This window comes from Pleurodeles waltl, chromosome 5 (genome assembly GCF_031143425.1).
Source record: "Pleurodeles waltl isolate 20211129_DDA chromosome 5, aPleWal1.hap1.20221129, whole genome shotgun sequence".
In the NCBI taxonomy this organism is placed as follows: Eukaryota; Metazoa; Chordata; class Amphibia; order Caudata; family Salamandridae; genus Pleurodeles; species Pleurodeles waltl.
In genome coordinates this window covers 1,049,832,529-1,049,853,000 of record NC_090444.1, presented here as the reverse complement: position 1 = coordinate 1,049,853,000, position 20,472 = coordinate 1,049,832,529, and the positions used below count along the sequence as shown (strand labels likewise).

Sequence of the window (20,472 nt, the reverse complement as noted above, 5' to 3'; positions counted from 1 at the left end):
AATGTTTAGAGCTGAACATAGCAACTTTATCACTTCATTGCTGAAGTTGCTTTCTCTATCTGATTCCAAAGAGACCGGGAAACCGAAACATGGAATTAACTCCCCAAGCAGTAATTTAGCTACTGTGAAAATATAATTTCTCCTTGTAGGGTAAGCCTCAATCCAGTGACTGAAAATGTACACAATCATCAACACATACTTCAAACCAGCACATGCAGGCATATCAATGAAATCCATTTGCATTCTGCTGAATGGTCCTCCTCCCATGCCAGTGTGTCCCATATTAACCACTGTCCTTTACCAACATTCATCTGTTGACAGACAATGCATCTATGGCAAGCTGCTTTGGCAACCTGTCTACATTTCGGATTAAACCAGTGTTGCTTAAAACTCCGAGCCATTGGATCTCTCACTGTGTGTGCTTGACCATGTTAGTATCTTGCCATTTGAGTCAGTAGACAGTTTGGCATAACTACCTTCCCTTCTGCTGTCTCACAGACATTGTCTTCCCTCTGGACACATTTAAGTTTGATCCAGTCCCTGCGTTCTTCATTAGAAACATTGTCTGGTAGAGCCATCAGCTCTTTCAGAGTATCAGTAATTTGCATAGCAAAATTCGTATACACTTCATCATTTTCAGGTAACAATTCCCAATTTCCTTTGAAAGATATGCCCTTCAGGGCGCAAACTTTTGCAACCTGATCTGCATATGCATTTCCCAATGACACGTAATCTTGTGACCTATGTTGTGCACTGCATTTCACCACAGCAATTTTCTTAGGGTTTTGAACAGCTTGTAACAACTCAAGAATTTTTTCACCATTCCTCTTCGGTGAACCAGAAGAGGTTAAGAAACCTCTCTGTGACCATATCTGGCAAAAGTCATCCACAATGCCGAATCCATATTGACTATCTGTGTAGATTGTCACTTTCATCTGACTCGAAATCTGGCATGCTCTACTAAGAGCCACTAATTCTGCTACTTCTGCTGAAAACACTCCCCGGAGCCATGAAGCTTCTAGTATGCCAGTGATGGTACATACTGCATATCCTGCTCTCAAAGTGCCCACATTATCTTCTAAGCAGGAACCATCAACAAAGATAATTTGATCATTGTCATCCAGGCAGGTGTTTCCAATATCTGCTCTGGGTTTTGTGCATATCTCTGTAATTTCCAGACAATCATGTTCAGTATTATCCACTTTATCTGAACCTACATTTTCAACCGGAAGTAAAGTTGCTGGGTTAAGCACTGTAAATCTTTTGATCGTCACATTTGGTGACCCTAGGATTGCAGTCTTATATCTGGTTAGTCTAGCACTGGTCAGATACTCTATCTTTGAACGAGTCATCAACATTTCTTTTGAATGGGGCACCTTCACTGTAAGAGGATATCCCATAACAATATTCTCACTTTGAGCAAAACTCTGCTCTACTGCTGCAACAGACCACAAGCACCCAGGTAAAGCTGCTGTGACTGCATCCAAAGTAGCTGAAAAGCATCACATTCATGACAAAACAATAGAAAACTCTTAGTGTAATCAGGCATACCTAAAGCTGGAGCTTGACATAAACTCTCTTTCAGGTCATTGAATGCTCTCATACACTCTTCATCTGTCATTATAGGATCGGAAGCATTTTTGAGAGTCAGTCTCTGTAAGGGCCTTGAAATGACTGAGAAATTTGGAATCCACTGGCGACAATATCCAACCATTCCCAGAAACATCCTCACATCTTTTTGTGTATTTGGTACTTTCATCTGCAAAATTGTTGCAACTCTCTCTGTCGAAATTCTCCTAGTTCCTTTTTCAGTCAGATGACCCAAATATTTCAACTCTTTCTGACAATACTACAAGTTATTAGGGGACACTTTATGACCATTGTCTCCCAGGAAATTCAACAATGCAATTGTATCATATTTACATCCTTTTTTTGTCTTTGATGCAATTAGTAAATCATTTATGTTTTGCACCAATGTCGATTGCTAAGGCATCACCAGTGACTCTAAATTCTTTTTGAAGGTCTGGTTGAAAATAGATGGTGACTCTGAAACCCCTGTGGAACTCTACGCCAACAGTAGACTTTTCCCAAAAATGTAAAACAAATGAGATATCTGCTGTCCTCATGAAGAGGCACAGAGAAAAATGCTTGACACAGGTCTAACACAGTGAACCACTCAGCATCACATGGAATCTGAAACATAATCACAGCTGGATTTGGCACTGTTGTACAGCACTTGATCGCAATGTAATTTATTTTCCTCAGATCCTGTACAAGACGAATTTTCCCACGTGGTTTTCTCAAACCCATTATTGGTGAATTGCACCGGCTACTCAACACCTCTATCAAAATTCCTTTCTCCACAAACTGTTCTATCAAAGTTCTTACACCTTCAGTTGCCTCAATTGTCATCAAATATTGTGGAGTCTGAGGGAACACCACATTCGGCTTCACTACAACTCTGACTGATTCTACTCCTTTGATCAACCCAGTACCCTTTCCTGAAAGACCCCAAACTTTAGTGTTAACAGTCTTCTGCAAATCAAACGGACGATCTTTTATTTCACAAACTGGAAAGATATTAAACAGAGGTGCTTCCTCAACATCTGACTCATCAAAACTAATCAAAGGAAATTCCCCAGACACAAACTCAATGTTAACAGTAAGTGTCAAGTCTTCTTCATCACTGTTTGTCTGAATCTTAATTCCCTCACCTGTACAAGTAATTGAGCATCTTGTTTTACACAAAAGATTTCTACCCAGGAGTGACACTGGACTTGAGTCACAAACCACAAACATATGCAAACCGTCAAAATCACCAATTTTAACAGTAACTGGTTCTGTAATAGGATTTGTCAAATGTTTGTTTGCAACTTCCACAATTTGAACTGTTCTCCCTGACAGAGGTAAATCTGGAACCTCCACAGATCTCATTGTTGAGCATGTAGCTCCAGTATCAACCAGAAAAGAAACTTTGTGGCTATGCACTTTTCCCTTCACATAAGGACCTTTCTGATCCACTTCTAATGATGTAGCCATCACATACTACTCCTCATCTGAACTATCCGTCAGTCATACACTGTTTATTTCATTCTCACTATGTAAAGGAAATTGATATACTGTATTGTCACTCAGGTTCGATTTCTGATTTGTGACCTCCTGAGAAAGCATCACCTGTTGCTGATCCACAGGAATGTGCAGCACCTGTAATTGTCTAGGTATTTGAATTTGTTGTGCAGGCACCATCTGCACTTGTGGCTGTAACTGCTGTACCTGGGGCATTTGTACTTGTACTTGCGGTTGTACATTTTGCACATGCTGCATTGGCTGTAAGGGTTGGAAACCCTGCATCGGATTTACATCATTCTGGAAATTCTGAATTTGACCTCTCATTCTGGGTCCTCTCATGCTCTGAAAAGTATTGATACCATTTGTCTGTTGAATAACACCCCCTTGACACTCAGCATTGGGCACTGCTGTTTCCAATGTCCAATTGCCCCGCAAACATGACAAGGTAACATTATTTTTCCCTGCTACTCTCCTTGCATCATCACAGATTTTAAATCCACACTTCGATTAACAACCGGAAGTGTAATTCCATCACGTCCTCTACCACCACCTTGATTCTTAAACATACCATTACCCTGCAGCTGCTGCTAGAAATTCTCTTGAGTCCCTGTCTGTGGAGCTTTAATCTGCATCACCGTCGCTTTCTCTTTCATCTTTATCTGCTTCAGTTCAACCTCATCACTACAGTATTTTGCATACTGCAACACCTCGTCAATCGGTTTTGCTTACCAACAGATCAAATGACTCTTAATCATTTGGCCCATCTCTGGTCTCAATTTTCAACAAACCTAAACACACAAAATGAATCATGTCTTTCGGCTCAATTGTTTCTATACCACAGTAATGTTTAAACGCTTTTAACAACCTTTCATAGTATGCATGGATCGACTCTTTCCCTTCCTGAGCTGTTCTATCTATGAGTTTCCAATCAATGTTTTTCGGCGAAATTCTCGTCTACAGGAACTCAATGACCTTAGAGTAATATTTCATTACTTCAGGAGATGGTGCACCTGTTTTCCGATCCGTTTGCGGTTCACTTGTAGGCCAATCTACACTCCTTTCAAACTCAGTCCACAAATCTGGTGGAGCAACAGTCTCAAAGAGAGCATTCAAGTCCTCCCACAGGCATTTCATAAGTTTCACAAACCTATGCTTGCTGATACCATTCCACTGGTTTCTCTCTCAACCTGGGGTAATCATTTGTAAAACTCAAAATATCACTCCTGCTGCAAGGTACATGTACAAAATTCCCTCCTGGAGTTTCTCTCATTTGCAACATTTTCACTGGTTCTTTTGTCTGCGTTACATCTACAAAAGGAGTATCTAAGTCTTTCTTCAGGCTTTCTCTTTTCTTAACACATCTGCCTTCCCATTTTTCCAGGGCTCTCCAAATTTGTACTCTCTCAAGTAATTCTCTAAGGTGTGTTTTCATCCCTGGAGGCCTCATGTTCCAAATCTTCAGTATCAAAATGTAATCTATATCTTCTCTTCAGGTTCTTCATTTTTGTAAGATCTATTTCGTATTTGTCTGCTGATGTTCTTCACCTGCTCCCTCTGTAATCAACTTACACAAGTATCTCAACTGGGCTTCAGTATATGATTCAAGTCTATTTACTCCCATTGTTCCTTCAAGAAGTTCATCTGCTTCCATTGATTATCTCGTTTTGTTTATAACGTCATCTCCCATATTTTGATTCTCTGGAACTTTAGAAACACTCAATTCTTCTACCCATTTTGTTATTTCCTGTGCAGTCAGACCCTTCAATGAAACCTTATCAGACTGAACACTTGGTATCTGCTACTGCATTGGACTCACACATTGTGGAGTCAAAAATCTCCTCTCCTGGCCACTGCAAGATCCAATTATTTCAGAATTTCTAACAGGGTACAGATCTTTTAAAGACCTTAGTTTGTTTAGGGTCTGTCCCATAGATGGCATAAACCCAGTGTTTCCATTCTGACTTTAAACTCCTTGATTCACTACATCCCTGTTGCCCTGGACATATAAAGGTATAAGTGGACCAAATGTAATTGGTACTGAAATCACATCTGGGCTTCTGGTTTCTACATTCTGAGGCTGCATTATTCCCATATTCTGCATCTGTGGTAACAATATCGGAGTAGGCTCTTTCTGAATCAGTCTCAGCTCTTCTGCATTCTGATTCAAAGATAATACTGAATTAGTAATTGTCTTCACAATCGGATCATGTAGATAAATCTCGGGAATATTTATCTCTGGTAGCTGTCCATTGTCTGTCGACTGATTAAAGGTACTCTGCATCGTTACTTGCCCAAAAGGACTAGTTTGTCCTGAGCCCTGTGAACTCTGTCCTAGTGAACTCTGATTCATGTTATGATTAGCCTGTACAGAACTCTCAGTTGTGTTATGATCATTCTGAACTCAATTCTGTGAAACTACAGCTGGGATTGGCGCAGTAGGACTTATACAACTAGTACCAGAACCCTCTTGAGCCACATATAGTGGTGGACGATTTCTCAAAATCTGTGTAATAAACTCATCATCGGTCGATTCATTGTCATTGAACAAAACCCTTTTAGGCTCTTTCAATGTCTGCTCTTCAGCTGCTGAAGAATGCTTTCTAGTCTTCTTTGAAACCTTATTTTTCTCATTTTCATTGTCCTTTGTCATTGCTGGAAACAACCAAACACCTTGAAAAGTGTCGCGTCTCCACTGTCTCTGCTCACTGTCCCGTCTAGCCTCCGCTAGTGACTTCTCTGCCCTTCTCATTCTCCTCTCAGATTTCAAAGACTGTTGCTGTCTAGCTACTAGCTCCCAGATCGCTAACGCCTCGAACTGAGCTGGTCTCGGAGGAGGTTTCAGACCATAAATTTTCTGTCTCAAATTCTCCAAAATCCTCAAATTAAATTACCATTTTCAGGGAAAGCTAAACAACCTTCCTTTTTTGTAATCTTAATCCAGTGTTTCAACTAAAGACATGCTCCAGTACCTTTCTCTTCAATTACGATCTATGCCAGGGGAACCTTCTGGCAGACAAATTTCTATTTCTCTTGCTGGAATATACTCATCTCCTCTAAGAGCACTTTTTAAAGTTTTGAAAAAACCTAATTTTCCACAAAATCTATTCAAAAACAAGAAGTGACTACAATCCCACAATCCTCTTCGACACCCTTCTCGTCCAGTCGCACTACACGATTGTCCATCAATCCGTGCGCAACCCTTCTCACTAACCAACCTATCCCAGCGTGGCACAAAAAATGACATCACACTCACACACAGCGGCTGACAACGTCTTGCGGCTTGTCCTCCTAGACTCAAAAAATCTAAAATGCAAAAATTAACCGCAAGCACTTCTTCAAAACCAAAAGAAAACACATTTGACTATTTATTATAGGTAAGGGTAACACAATCGCTTCAAGAACCTTCTAAATTTCACTGTTGGCTTTCGCTCTTGCAGTTATTCTTTTTCACAGTTCTCTAGATTCGCAAGCAAAATTCGACCTGCAAATTTCACCCTCAACTGATCAATGGAGACTGTCTTGGTGCACATAGAACTCGTCAAATCTCAGTCGAAAATGTCAAACACTCAATTTAACTCGCAAACTCGACTTACCAACAACACCTGATTGGTCTACTAAATAGACAAATTACAACATATACCAAGTGTCTCACTACACTTTTCGGAGTCTTAGATCTCTACCATCAGGTCCATCTTATCCACACCCACGTGGACAGTTTTTCCCGAGCACCAGGCACCACACACACATGAAGTTCGCCGACTTCCCTACTCACATACGTCAGAGTACGCCAACTCTCTTTATAACACTGTTTCTCTTCTGGAGTACGCCAACTCCTCTAAAAACTCACAAACAACTCAATCACCTGCAAATTAGCTAGAGCTGTGCAAGTACATATTCTACTCACTCAATCTATCAACAAAATGCTAAGAACACTCCTTACCAACCCAGGGAACCTCCAGGGACTGGGGAAAGTCACTTTAGGCACATAGCAACTCATTTTAATCAAATTTGAACAACATTTTTCAAAAATTAATAATCAAAACGCACAAAATAATTTTCATTATTTATGACGCAAGCAATGACATCATCAAAAAAAATACGTAACCAAACTATCAAAACTGTTAACGTGGAGAAATCCCAGCTATATTTTAGGCTGAATAGTGTATTTCACACCCTAGGTCGATGAACCAAATTTGTTTTGAGGAGATGTCATTCGGAATACGTCATAAACATCACATATAGCATATAATAATCAATTTAACCTCAATAACCAGTTTATTACGAAGTTGACAATTTATTTCCCTATATTAACAACGCTAAAGTCACAAAATAATTCTCAAACACAAATTATACAAATAAAGGAACAGCAAAGGCTGATTCAAACGCCGGATATATCTGAGTTTAAATTGCAAAAAGACAAATTATCTCAATAGTTATAACACAAAACCATAACAATAGAATCTTAGCAAGAAAAATTGAGTACATCTGAATAATGATAAGACAAAAGAAATATCAAAGACAAATCATGAGCATGAGAGAAACGCCTCCCTCACTAATCACTAATTAGCATTACCATGTTGGACTTCATGTATAAGTTCTAGTAACATAAATTTAGAAAACATCTAGTTAGGATATTATCAAAAACATATGCAGCAGTAAATAAGCAATTGCAGCTGGTACCTGAAAAACAAAAAGACAAATAACAATTCTCTGTTCTACATTACCAAAATACTACAGTAATAAGCAACAATGTCTACTTCGTCAGTGGGACAGCAAAATTAGGCACCAACATCAGGATAGAAACAGAATAAAGATAAAGGTAATGGTTTAGAATTTTGGACTATAAGATACACTAAACCATCTAAGCATAAGTACTTCATAAAGCAGTAGAATCTATAGGTCTCAGGATACACGAGAATCCCAGAGAAGAATCACCTGAAGAATGAACCCCGAACAATGGTGATTGAACATTAAATTAAACTTGTTAAATGAAAATGATTGGATACAGCATAAGGTGAGAAAGTTATGACCAATCAGAACATTAACAGATATCAAAATTATACAATTAGTTTACTCCAAGGTCTTCTATTTGCTGTTTTTCCATTGACAAAATCTAAACTAATACATTTTATATTCTAGACTTCCTCTTCTTCCGCCTCACCTGTGGATCCTTTGTTTCCATCCCACCAAAATACGAAGTCACAGGAAGAACAATTACAAAATATGTTTTTTCATTCATCTCTTTACCCTCGTAGAAAGACATACAAGTTAGAAACATAACTTTAAACAATGAAGTCAGTCAAGCTATGGAACACATTGGAAACATTTTATACAGCTTGCATTACACAATGACCTTGCATCTGCTTCTACTTTAGTGCAGCAGAGGCCACTAAATACACATTTATTTCTATTATTTGATTTAGTTAAGAAACACACACTCTTGTAAAGGCAGAATAATTTCATCAGCTTAAGTTACATGAGCAAAATATAGTCCTTACATAAGATGGTGGCAATTCAATTAGTCACATTCTCGTCAAATTAATTCACACATTAATCTGTAAGTATGATTACGTAAAGGCTCAACATTTTATCAGTAATTTCTCTGCTTCCACACCCTCTCTCACCAATAGATGACATGCTTCATCACCAGGCATCGCTCCTGCTAGCGTGTCTGACCTTAATAAGTAAACTTACATGGGGACGCGAATAGGTCGATGAACCTTTCGACTACGCTTAAGATGTTCGCACAATGTGTCCCGTACATGCAGATCAATAATCAATAACAATCAATAACATTAGTAATCAATAGGAGTAATTGTCACACACCATGACCTTGCAGTCATGAATAACCACACCTTTATGTAAAAGTTGAATATTTATTTCCCTATATTAACAATGCTAATATGATGCGGTTAATCTAAAAAATAATTGATAAACATACAGAAACAACACTGGCTGACCGAAACGATGAAAGAACCGCAATCTAATCAAAACTTGAGCTGCTACACATTCTAAAGTTACAGTATAAATTAATAGCAAGAATAACTGCGCAAATGATAATATATACATTTAGGTTCAGCAAAGTAAAGACATCAAATGTTACTCCATGTATTGAGCTTCATTAGTGAAGATCCTAACTAACACCACATTAGAATAGCATGTTTGGGCTTTATGCGAAACAATTTTGGCAACACAAATTTGGAAAAACATCTAACTATGGCTCTATCAATATAGCGGTTGGTACCTAGAAACAAAAGCAAATAGACATAGCAAATAATATCATGGTCAATATACCTATCCTCAGTTTGGATCAGCAAGCTCTGACAGTCTTCGTCCTCAGGACATCAGCCTGGTTGGCAAGGCATCAGGATTCAACATCAAAGTTCAGAAACAGCAAAGTCTTTTAAGCAATAAAGTTAAGCATGTCTCTTCTCAAGATGGAAAATGGGCAAAACTGGCCAAAGTGCTTGTTGGGCAGTTAGGAAGAAATCGCGGTCTCTCCTCTCTGTGCAATCTGGTTAAGGTAGATTCCCTAAAACTACTTCCCAAGCCCCTATTGGTCAAGGGATCGCATGTTCACACTTTGTCCAATAAAACTAAAACTTGAAATCTACATTTCTACTAGTACACGGTTCACATGTCGATGATTGGCTCCTTTTGTACTGTTCTCATCATCCGGCTCGTCGGGTAACAATATTGCTGCAGCTTATACTCAAGTCAGTGTCTCCATTGTATTCTCCTGAGAAAGTCAGTCGTCCACACATTACATAAAACAATGTTACATTAGCTAGTACTGCAGCAGTTGTTATGAGAAAGACTTTTAGCATGGACCACACCAGGTCAGCACAGTGGAAAATCACAATTTAATTCTCTTTGCAGACAGAAGCTCATCATTTCATATTAGTAAGCCATTAATGAGTACACTTCGTGAACATTGGTGGCCACTCACGTGGTCACAATTTCAAATGTGTGCATTATTTTAATTTCATTTTCTATGCAAATTCAACACTCTGAATACATGAATATTAATTAATAATTTAAATACTAAAATCAGCGTTCAAACTCCTCATCAGGCCGGTGCTGCAATGCCTGATGGGCCCCGCAAGAGGGCTCTTTGCCAGTGTGGAGAGGACTGGAACAAGTGTGATTAAAATTGACTATAGGTGCCAGACTAATCAGCTTTATTAGGAGAACAAATGGACCTATGTCAAGATTTAAAACAAAAAAAGGAAAATACCAGGTATGATCACCTACTTTCTTCAAAGTGTGTGACAGAAAAGGGATTCCTTCAAATCAAAGTGTATGAGAGGATAAAAAAAAGGGTCTGTGTGTGGACAATTACATACATTACAGAAAACATAGCATGTTTCTCGCCTCAATAGGCCCTACATATCTTCTGGTGATTCATCAGGACCTAAAAATACCTAGTCCTCACTAAGAGTGTGAATACTCTTTACTAGTGAAACCTGTTATTAGTTATCAATTGTAATTGGGCTGCTGTCCCTCTAATGACGATGGCCTGCAAAATGCAACATAAACATAAAGTTGTGGCCATATCATGTCATTGAAAAAAACAAAAAATGTGTCCACATGCACACACATTGGTGAATACTGTGGAGAGTGAGACCAAACTCACGCTATTGTTGCACAGGATGAGTGATGCAATGGCAGGATAAGGCAAGCGTAAATGCTCTGTTGAACAAAGAGCAATCTTTTACCATCCTGGTTTCAGGCAACTCCCCTTGGAGAGACATGGATGATGCTATTCCCAAACTATAATGTACTACAAACAAATAGGAAAAAAAATACCACTCTGAATACATTAAGAATGAATATTGGTTTGACAGAGATGATTGAAGTATTTACCCCTATTAGTCACATCATTATAGAATTAACAGTGGCTCAAACTAATAGAACAGCCATCCGTCCACAACAGTGGACCCCACTATCAATCAGTAATGTATGAAATCAGGCAATAACATGTGTCAACCACAAAATTTGTGTGACAGCTCCCCCCAATATCTCCAAATTCTAGATGTCTAAATAGCGAACACACCAATACAGCAATCTGCATGTGAAAATGTGACAGTGGCAACTGCCAAATAGCTGCAAAGATTATCGTGAATTGTATGACAGCTCCCACCAGTGTATTATTGTTCTGAATGAAGTGGAGCAGGCAACCTAGTGGTAAAAACATCTAAATACAAAAGTATGTCAGCTCCGCTAGCATAGAACCCAGGTCAGCATATCAAAACATTCAGAAAATGTGGCGTTCCCATTAATGGCGACACACAACTGTGTGAAAATAACAGGCCCACTATCTAGGCTCGTGTGCATCTCCATAATATCTCTGGGGGAGAGAAAGTCAGTAAAGTCAGGGAATGAGTGTCACAGCTCCTGCAGACTTTTGCACGTGGTAACAAGAACATCAGAATAATATTGCAGACAAGCCCATAGAGAACCTTGAGATGTGGTTGTGATTATCCCAGTGTGTGAGTCGCTGCTTAAACTCGCCCGTTAACATCAGTCAGACTGTGTTGCCGAGAGGCCCTGGAAAATGTGACAGCTCCCATAAGCGTTCTATGCAATTTGGAATCTCTAATCAAGTAAATAAGGGTAAATCATTTTTTTTTTAAATGGGATCCCACAAATATAATCAGGAGCTCCATGGTACTCACTGCGCTCCTTGTGGTAGTAGTGGTCTGGTTCACCTACTAGTCATCCATGAACCCAAAAGTATCAGCTTTCAGTGGGTGACCTAGTTTTAAAGGGAGGAATGGTAGCCATAAAAATAGGACAAGTCTATCCTAAGAGGTTAGAAAAGAAAATCCAATGACGGCCATTTTACAAGGGTGTGCAGGCAATAAATATAGATATTAATTCTCACCCAATGATGTCACAGGACATTTCCAAAATAGAAAAAGGTGAAAGAAAAGAGTCATAAGGAATAGCTTTACAGCTCTAAAATGTTTGGCAAAGCAATTTATCTGAATTAGATTAATGTTATAAAAGGGCCAAAAATGGTAGATTGATGGAAAATAACATTTAGATTTTCCAGAATCTTGCTTCTGACAAACGAATGCGTTTTGATGCCCTGATAGCTCCCTACCTAATTGGTTGTGTGGTGTCCAATATATCGCAACAGTGTACTTTGTTATTATCGCTTCGTGGTATAGGATAACACAGCTCAAGAAATTCACTTAAAAAACAGAGGTGAAAGTGAAGCTCTGGTTAGCCTTGGGTAGAACACCTCCATGTATGTGTGAAAAACTCAGACATTCACTTTAAAACCCAAGTTAAGTAAAGTCCTGGTTATGAATTAAAACCCCCAAACCACTGAATTTTGCAAGTTATAGTTAGAACCACAATCCATAACGCGTACAACAGCCATGGCAACCATTACACGTAAATGAAAAATAATACTTACGACCTCTCAGTTATCTACACTAGTAAAAATAGCCTCAAAGAAAAATATAATAAAATAACACAATCTAACCAATAAATTATATTTATTCATAGTCACCTCTTTTTATCTTTCTGTTTGTGGCTCTCCTATTTATATATGGATCCATTGATTTCGCTTGAAAGCTCACAGTTACACTACAAGGTTCCATGGCGCTATAGTTTGTCAGTCAGAAGAAGAAAATATTTCATAGTTAAATCATTCAAGGTGCAAGTTGCTTCTTGTACAGAATGGTGTAGTTGGGATGAAACAACGTCCAAATTCAATACAGATTACTGCTGTTGCTTCTGAATTATTCTGATGCAGATTGGCTCTCACATCACAACTGTACCGTACGTGAGGAAATACCCACTTCATAGCTTTGGCCGAACTGTCAGTAGAAAAATCAAGAATGAATGCTACAAAACTGAATTTTGTTTAATGTAGCTAGTAGACCATGATAAACACCCAACATGAAACTGCATAAGCCTGCTGATTCTGAGAATGAAATGCCCGAAGGGTGTCTGCTCCAGTTTTAAGGCAAAAATGTGAGTGACAGATTTTCGAAATAACAACATGACAGGAGACAAGAATTAAATCATCAGTATTGTCTCCTCGTCACTCTACCACGGCATCTAGGCTGTCCAGAGCCCCTAATGCAAACTTAATGCACATATATTAGATATTCACTCAAAAAAGCTGCCAAGCATTAAGCTCTCACTGCAAGATGCACCAATAGATTAAATGTTTTTGATAGTACCCTCTGTCTCCCAGCAACAGCAGTGGCCACCTTGAAGTAATATTATATTTGATTCAGGAATTACTTATTTAAAACATCTATATTCTTTTAAGGGATTTTGCCCAATGAAGCCTATATAAACACAATACGTAGTTCAAAACAAGAATTGCCGAAGCCAGTACGTTTACTGATGGTTGCGAGTCGTTTGGCTTTGCCAGTGCTTATTTTATCATCGTTTTTGCAAAACTTTTTTTGTTCTGAAAGCTGCCGGACTTTGTCAAATCAAAAATAAAAATGAGTGACTAAAAACAAGACTGTTTTTTTAATCTAAAAAAACACATAGTGCCATAATAGACCCTGACACTGAAGGGAACTACATTTAGCATGGGAGTACTCCTTGTGACTAAGCAGAATGCAGGCTCTCATAGTGAAGTCAGCCAATGGGTGAAGTGAGCTTTCCCACTGCCACATGCTGCAGTGGATAGGATCAATGGATGAAGAGGGCTGGTTGAAAGCACATATAATTAAGTGTATTAAACATGTAATTTTAATAAAATTAAAAGTTCTTGGCTAGTGCCAGACCCATTAACATCGACTAATATGGAGGACTCCTCAATATATTAGAAGTCAATTTTCTTTGTTGTGTATAAACAGATGCAATTGGTAGTTCGTATTAATATTATGTGACTTAAAATACAGTTTTTCTGCACACAGCTTTGATTAGTTATTCCAGGTGCAATTTTCTTCTAATCTGTCATTCTCAAGTTGTTATGATGAGTGACATTCTCAGCAATCTCGCTTTAGATGACATACTACCAGCATATGATGTTCTAATGATGCTTGTGATCTTCAGGTAAAAAGCACATAATATTTGCAAACTAGTCTTTTCCTTATTTTGGAATCTGAAATCAAGGACTGAAGACTGTTTGTTTAGATGGAGAGAGGCCCATCCTTTTGGACAGCAGTCGTATACATGCTTGTCTATGCTCTAGTAACTTACGTGATAGGAAACTAGGACATCACGGCAGGTGATGAAGTCCTTTTTCCCCCATAGCGTTGTACTAAAAGTGCATTAGAAACAAACATAGGTGACTAGCTGTGTCTGATTGCAGAGGGTGAAGATCATTATCGCTAAAGAACGAATGCCTAAGTGTATCGCATCCTATTTTTTGTCAATTAGAAATTAAAAAACAAGTTGATTGCTAAATGCTGATGTTGGTGATCCACCAATTTATATTATTCCCGCTCATCTCAAGATATCTATCTGTAGTCTGTCCGTGGCTGTAGGAACCTGATGTGTTCACAGAAAACATTAACATAACAACTGAACACCACAACCTGCTCACCCAAACTCCCAGAGCTGATCATTTAAATATAAGCTTATATGATCAATAACTTATTTGAAGCAGGTAGTGATGTGGTCAGATGGCCTCGGCCAAAACAGTTCTAAGAAATTATAGTTTAATGTGGCTTCAGCAACTTCTTACTCGGAAGAGATTTAGATCTCTGTATAACTGTTACTTCTTTCGTTCATTGTAAAGTGGAAAAGTTACCGCTGTTCCCTTGGTCCTGTATTCTTGAGCATTGGTCATTAGTTCTCTTATTCCTCTACCCTTTGTCATTGAACATCTCTGGAATCTAGTCGATGCTGTGACATTATCCATACAGACAAACCCACCTTGAACGGACAATACTGTTTTTAAATTCTAAGGCCTGCATGTCCATTTTTCAGACACTGATCAATTGCTATTTCACCCTGCTCTTGGTATTTCTTTGCTTGAGTTGTCTCTGCTTGTGAGAACAAACAGGATGCTTCTTCTGGGAGATCACAGCTGATGCAGAACTAGATCAGGGTTGTTCAACGTTTATCTGGCAATGCCGTACCCTATTTTTCAGAGTGCCATTCTAAATGACCTTCTAAATTGTTACAGTTTCGATTAACTGGGAGTACGTTTATCCTGCTTGACTATCCGGAAAGTCTAGCATGAGCTCAGCCTCTGGGGCCAGTACACAACGTTGCTGGACTAGAGGTTTCCTCTTTAAGCAGAACTTATTTCACTCCATGTCCTACATGAGGGACATGTGGTTGTTTATTTCCCGACCACTGTGCTGGCCGAGCATTCCTCAGGCTTTTATGTAATCCTTTATCCTACAGACTCTTCTATGCCAATTTTGTTTACTTTTGCTCGTCATATGATTGACATTTGGTACCTCTTTTCATGGCATTGTAGTAGAGTAAGAATTAGTATCCTCATGGATACTCTGGACACCTAGTGTTTTGGTAAATAAGCTGTGCTTTAATGTCCACTCTAACCCTCCCAATTTCTGTGGTGTCCGCCCCAGATTATGGCCAGGACACGTCTTGCACAGTGTTAGGGGCGTATTGCTCACACAACTATAAGGCCTATTATGTAAGGCATCATAAGAATACTTACACATTCAGGATGATAAACTATTTATTAAGTAGAAAAAAAGTAATGTTCATTTGATTGAGGTGCCATTTCCAGGAAAGTGGCTTGCCTGTGGCATTATTCTGTCGTTTAGAATCTTTTCTTGAGAGGCTGAATCTGAGAGCAGTCAGACAAGTTCCTTCTCATATTGTAACATGTTTACTGTTCACCTAGATTAACAATGATGGCAGAGACAGGGTACGTGGAGGCGCATTCTCTTTTGTCATCAGTCATTACTGAGTCCACATATTTCAGTGCCCAAAACTCATTTGAAATAAAAAGCAAAGTTCTTGAGACAATATCAAAAAGAGGAGTGCTCAGGAAAAGCAGGTTTTCTCAGACGTAAAGCCAACAACTTTGCTCCTTAGGGGCAGCCATATAATTAGGAGTAAACATACACATCCTTTCAAACTAAGGGTGTGTGATCTAGGAAGTGTAGTAGAGAGTGCCTGGACTTTTCGACTCGCTTGAAAACTTGCAAGACCTGAAATTTAGCAGCGTCGGATATTGCACAGGTCTTCATTGGCCCTCACCTAAGCTTTAAGTGTAATGCTGAGGGTGCTCTAAAGCCCTTCTTCTTTTCATTCCTGGTGGACAGAATTGCATAATCCCAGTCCTTACCTGCTCCTCTCTCTGATGCAGCCAGCGTCCCACTTGTGAACACTCTGAACCTGTGGAATGTTGCAAATGGGAGGCACTAAATCTATATTAGAATGTTTCTGTCTGCACTGGCACGTTAGGGAGTGGCTGTGTGCAAATTCTTTCTACGGACAGGAGGACTTTCCCTACAGCATTTAAAAAAAGGGCAGTGCTAATTAGGGGGTGATGCCGGTGTTATCTGCAACTAAACTAATGGCATTGTCTACGCCACTAGTCTCCACTTGGAGATTGGCAGACCTGACAAAATTGGATAGAGATCTCTTAAAGAAAGTTCTGCTTGGTGGCATTCAGCTCCGGGGGGGTATGAGAAGAAGGGAGGCTGACCGTCCCCGCATCACGCATTTGAGATGAAAAAAGAATGACAAACTCAAGGAAGAGACAGCTTCCCACAGGACATGATTGTTTTTTTTTCACTGACATGCCCTTCAGTTTGATCATCGTAGCTGCTTTTCCAAACTTTGGTGTGTTGAAGGTGTAAAGCGAAGTCTTTCTGAACTGTATTATTTCTTGTACAGAATATTCAGGAATGCATTTTCTCAGGCAACAAACAGATCAATAATCCACTCGCAGGATAATGACTCATTTAGTTATTTTTTAAGAAGCTGATATATCCGAGGAAGACAATTAAGTGAGCAAGACAGTTAGCTGTTGTTGCCTGTGCAGTTATTAGGAATCACACTGACTAAATAAGCTAGAGTACTGTTTTGCCTTTCCACACTTACTAGCAGAATTTTATGAATGTTGGGTGATCCAATCATTTTACATTATTGCTGATAAATTGACTTTATTTCTTTTAAACATGCCTGTTACACCCCAACCTGTGACAAGATTAGACACTCCCCTCACGCCAAACTTGCTTGTTTTATCACAGGCTGGGGTGAGGATCAACAAACTTCACTGATTCCACTTCAGCGTGTGGTGAGAGGCAGGGCATGAGCCATCGCCTCTTCTACTGTCTAGGGCTCAGATGAAAAGTCTGGCACCAAAAGCAGGACTTAATTTCTGGCCCCGAATTTCCAGTGCCCTAATGGAGATCTGATTACACACTGAAATTGGGCCCTTCCGGACCTGGGAGTGGATCAGCATAGCCGCAGTGGACTTGCTAGTAACAGGCAGTCGTATGAACCTCTCTGCTGGCTACTGAACATGAATCGCTTATATAAACAAGAATTTTCAATGCAACGGGTCTCGCATTTGTTCGAGTTAGAGCTATTAGTATTGCAAAGCAAAAAAAAATGCAGCTCAATCGCGCTATGTAAAATGTAACACGATCGAGCTGCGTAGAAAATAAACAGATAAAGTAGTCTGGACTCCAGGCTGAAAACATCAAGCCTCTTATGTTTTTGGTACTTTACTGGTGCTGTGTAGGTGGTATAAACACCAGAAAAGGCATGACGTATGCATATTTTTCACAAATGAAAGCAAGCGGATTTTAAAAGGCAAGCCCACGAACCAATGTAAGTGACTAACGTGGCATGGGCGTGGCTTCAAGCCCAAAGAGAGATTACAGAATGGACGGAGCACTTTGTGTTCGCCCATAAAATGTATAGGGTGGAACCCTAATGCCATGATTGAGTAACAGCAATCAGTGTTAACGCTTACTGGAATAGTGTCTCTGCTTTAAACAAGACTGATTTATGCACTCTACGTCCAGTAATAAAATATCTGATATTCATTTGCTATATGATTATCAAACCTTGATATCTCACATTTTGCGTTGGCAGGGTTTTCAATTTATAACTGATTAAAGTTTGTAGAATGTAGTTTAATTAAGCACTAATTTACAATGAGCCTCAGCTTATTTTGCTCAGTTAAAGATCTCAGACATAATCCCAACAATGCTCTTGCATAAAATACACAATTATGTGTTTAGAGAGTGATTTTTTTTCTCAATTAACTATTTTTTATTTATTCAAAATAAGTGAATCCAGTCAGACGTTTATTCTGTTGCTGTTTTATGAATTCCAACATGATAATGTTAAGTTTTAATTTAGCGATTACGGAGGGTTTTGAATTGCAGTTGATCAGCGGCCATCTGTCACAGTAGTACATTTGTGGCCTGCAGTATCGTAAACAAATCAGTGAACAAATAATAATAGTAGTGTAGGGAGTAATACTACAACACCATTCTGCTAAATCCCCAATTTGTTTATTCCTACTATTAGGCTTAGGTTCTTTGTTTTAGGCGGATGTTACATCCAGTGCATGGAAAATAACAAGATCTTAAAGGGAAAGCACAAATATTCGAGTGTACATACAATGGAAGCGTGATGGCATATAGCTGCAACATTATTTCAAGGAGCCCTCTAGCATGTTATCTAACTAGCTCAGTCTTGAGTCCTTTCTGTGTGCTGCTTTGGATCAGATTCTTGCCCAAACCGTGATGGTCTGTGTTGGCACTTGGATTTCTCAGTAGTGCAATATAGTATTTTTCCTTCTTCCTTTGACTTCCTCTTTATGAAATATTATTCACATTGTTTGATTGACTCAGTGCTTAATGTATGAAAAAGTAAGTGCCAGGGCCCTTCCCAGGAGACCACTGTGGCATGCACCACCCTTGCCAGTGCTGCCAGTGACATTGCACTCTTACAAGTGTGACAACTCCAGGCCACCCCAAGTTCTAAGAATGGTGTGGATGGCAGGCATTATTCATTTTTGATATAGCTTCAATTGTTAAGCACTGTTTTTGTGCTCATCTCAGCATTAGACAGACAGCAACACCATGGGATCATTTATGCTGGTGTTGAGAACTAAGCGCTGGTGCTGAACACCATAAACTAGTAGCTCAAAATAAGCAGTGGATTGACTTCCATGACTACTGCTATTGGGGTACCAGAGGTGCTTTCATCTACGTATGGAGGACAGCTGTGATTGAGTTTAAACCAAAACAAGTAGGAATTATTGTCAGGTGCATTTAGGATCTACATATCAAGATTTTTCAGGAGTTCATTTTACAAAAATAAATGGTTAATCTTCTGATCTAGGTTGTCTTCCTTTTGTTAACAGACTTTCCTGATTTAGGGAGTACTTGTGATCAGAGCACAAGACCTTTGGGAAGACTCCCCAAAGTGTGGCCCTGGACTCTCTTTTGGCACACTTCTGAAGTGTACAAATGTCCTAAAACTGGACTTGGTCCTAAAATGCTGAAGAGGCCCTACACTGATTAGGCAGGGCATACGCCAGTAGCTTATTGCCAGTGCTTCCCATTAGAGTGCATGCTGTTACTAAAGCTGCAATCCACCTTCTGATGACCAAGGTGCTACCAAAACCCAATCCGTCAGCCATTATGATTACAACTTAATTTACCTGCCAAGAGACCCTTGGCGAATCATCAGGTGCAAACTAATTACATTTGCTTAAAGGAATTAGTTCCTCAAAAACAGAATCGACCAGGACTCAGATGGACACAATAGACACCAACACAAGAGAAGGTTCTGTCAGATAGCTGTATGTGATAAAGCAATTATTCTGTAAATGACTACATGGAAAACATCAACCAGATTTGGTCCTCCGATATACACTTGTAAACCAACTTTCCAGAAGTGTACGTTTTGCAAGCAGAAAATGTATTATCACATGCTTGATACTGACACCTCTGCTTTATGGCAGAGTACCATAACTTGGATTGCATTATGTTGTATGTCAGCAGGCTGTGAAAAGGGAGGTAAACTTTGAAATGTGGCTTTGTAATCTTTTATAGGGTACTGGATTATTGCCTGATACCTGCAGATATTAGTTTGTGAACGTTTTGGTAGACATCACTATTTGTCCAGTGACTTGCGAAAGAGATACTGTAATGCTACAAGATCTGTTTTCAATTGGTCATTGTTCAATGACATGGTGTTACACCTTGCAACAAATTTTCTGTTATGCTTTACCAGACTATACTTTTGTTACTAAACTGCCTTTTTAAAATGCATATTGTGTGGTGTATGCTTATGTTTTTTTGCATAAAATAACACTGTTTCACTGAAAAAACAGAGAGTATTGTTTTTAACAGCAATCATGTCCGCTGGGTTAACCACTGTCGTCTTCTTGCCCAAACATGTTGATGCTCTGTTGGGCTGAGTAGCAAGTGCCGTTATGGGTCAAACATAAAAAAGGATTGCTGT

General features: G+C 39.2%; 1 protein-coding gene across 7 annotated transcripts in view; it reads left to right on the top strand.

Moving 5' to 3' along the window:
• Window positions 1-20,472, top strand: part of UTRN (utrophin) — a 1,374,288-nt gene that overhangs the window by 889,228 nt on the left and 464,588 nt on the right. The gene's annotated exons all lie outside the window — the stretch shown is intronic.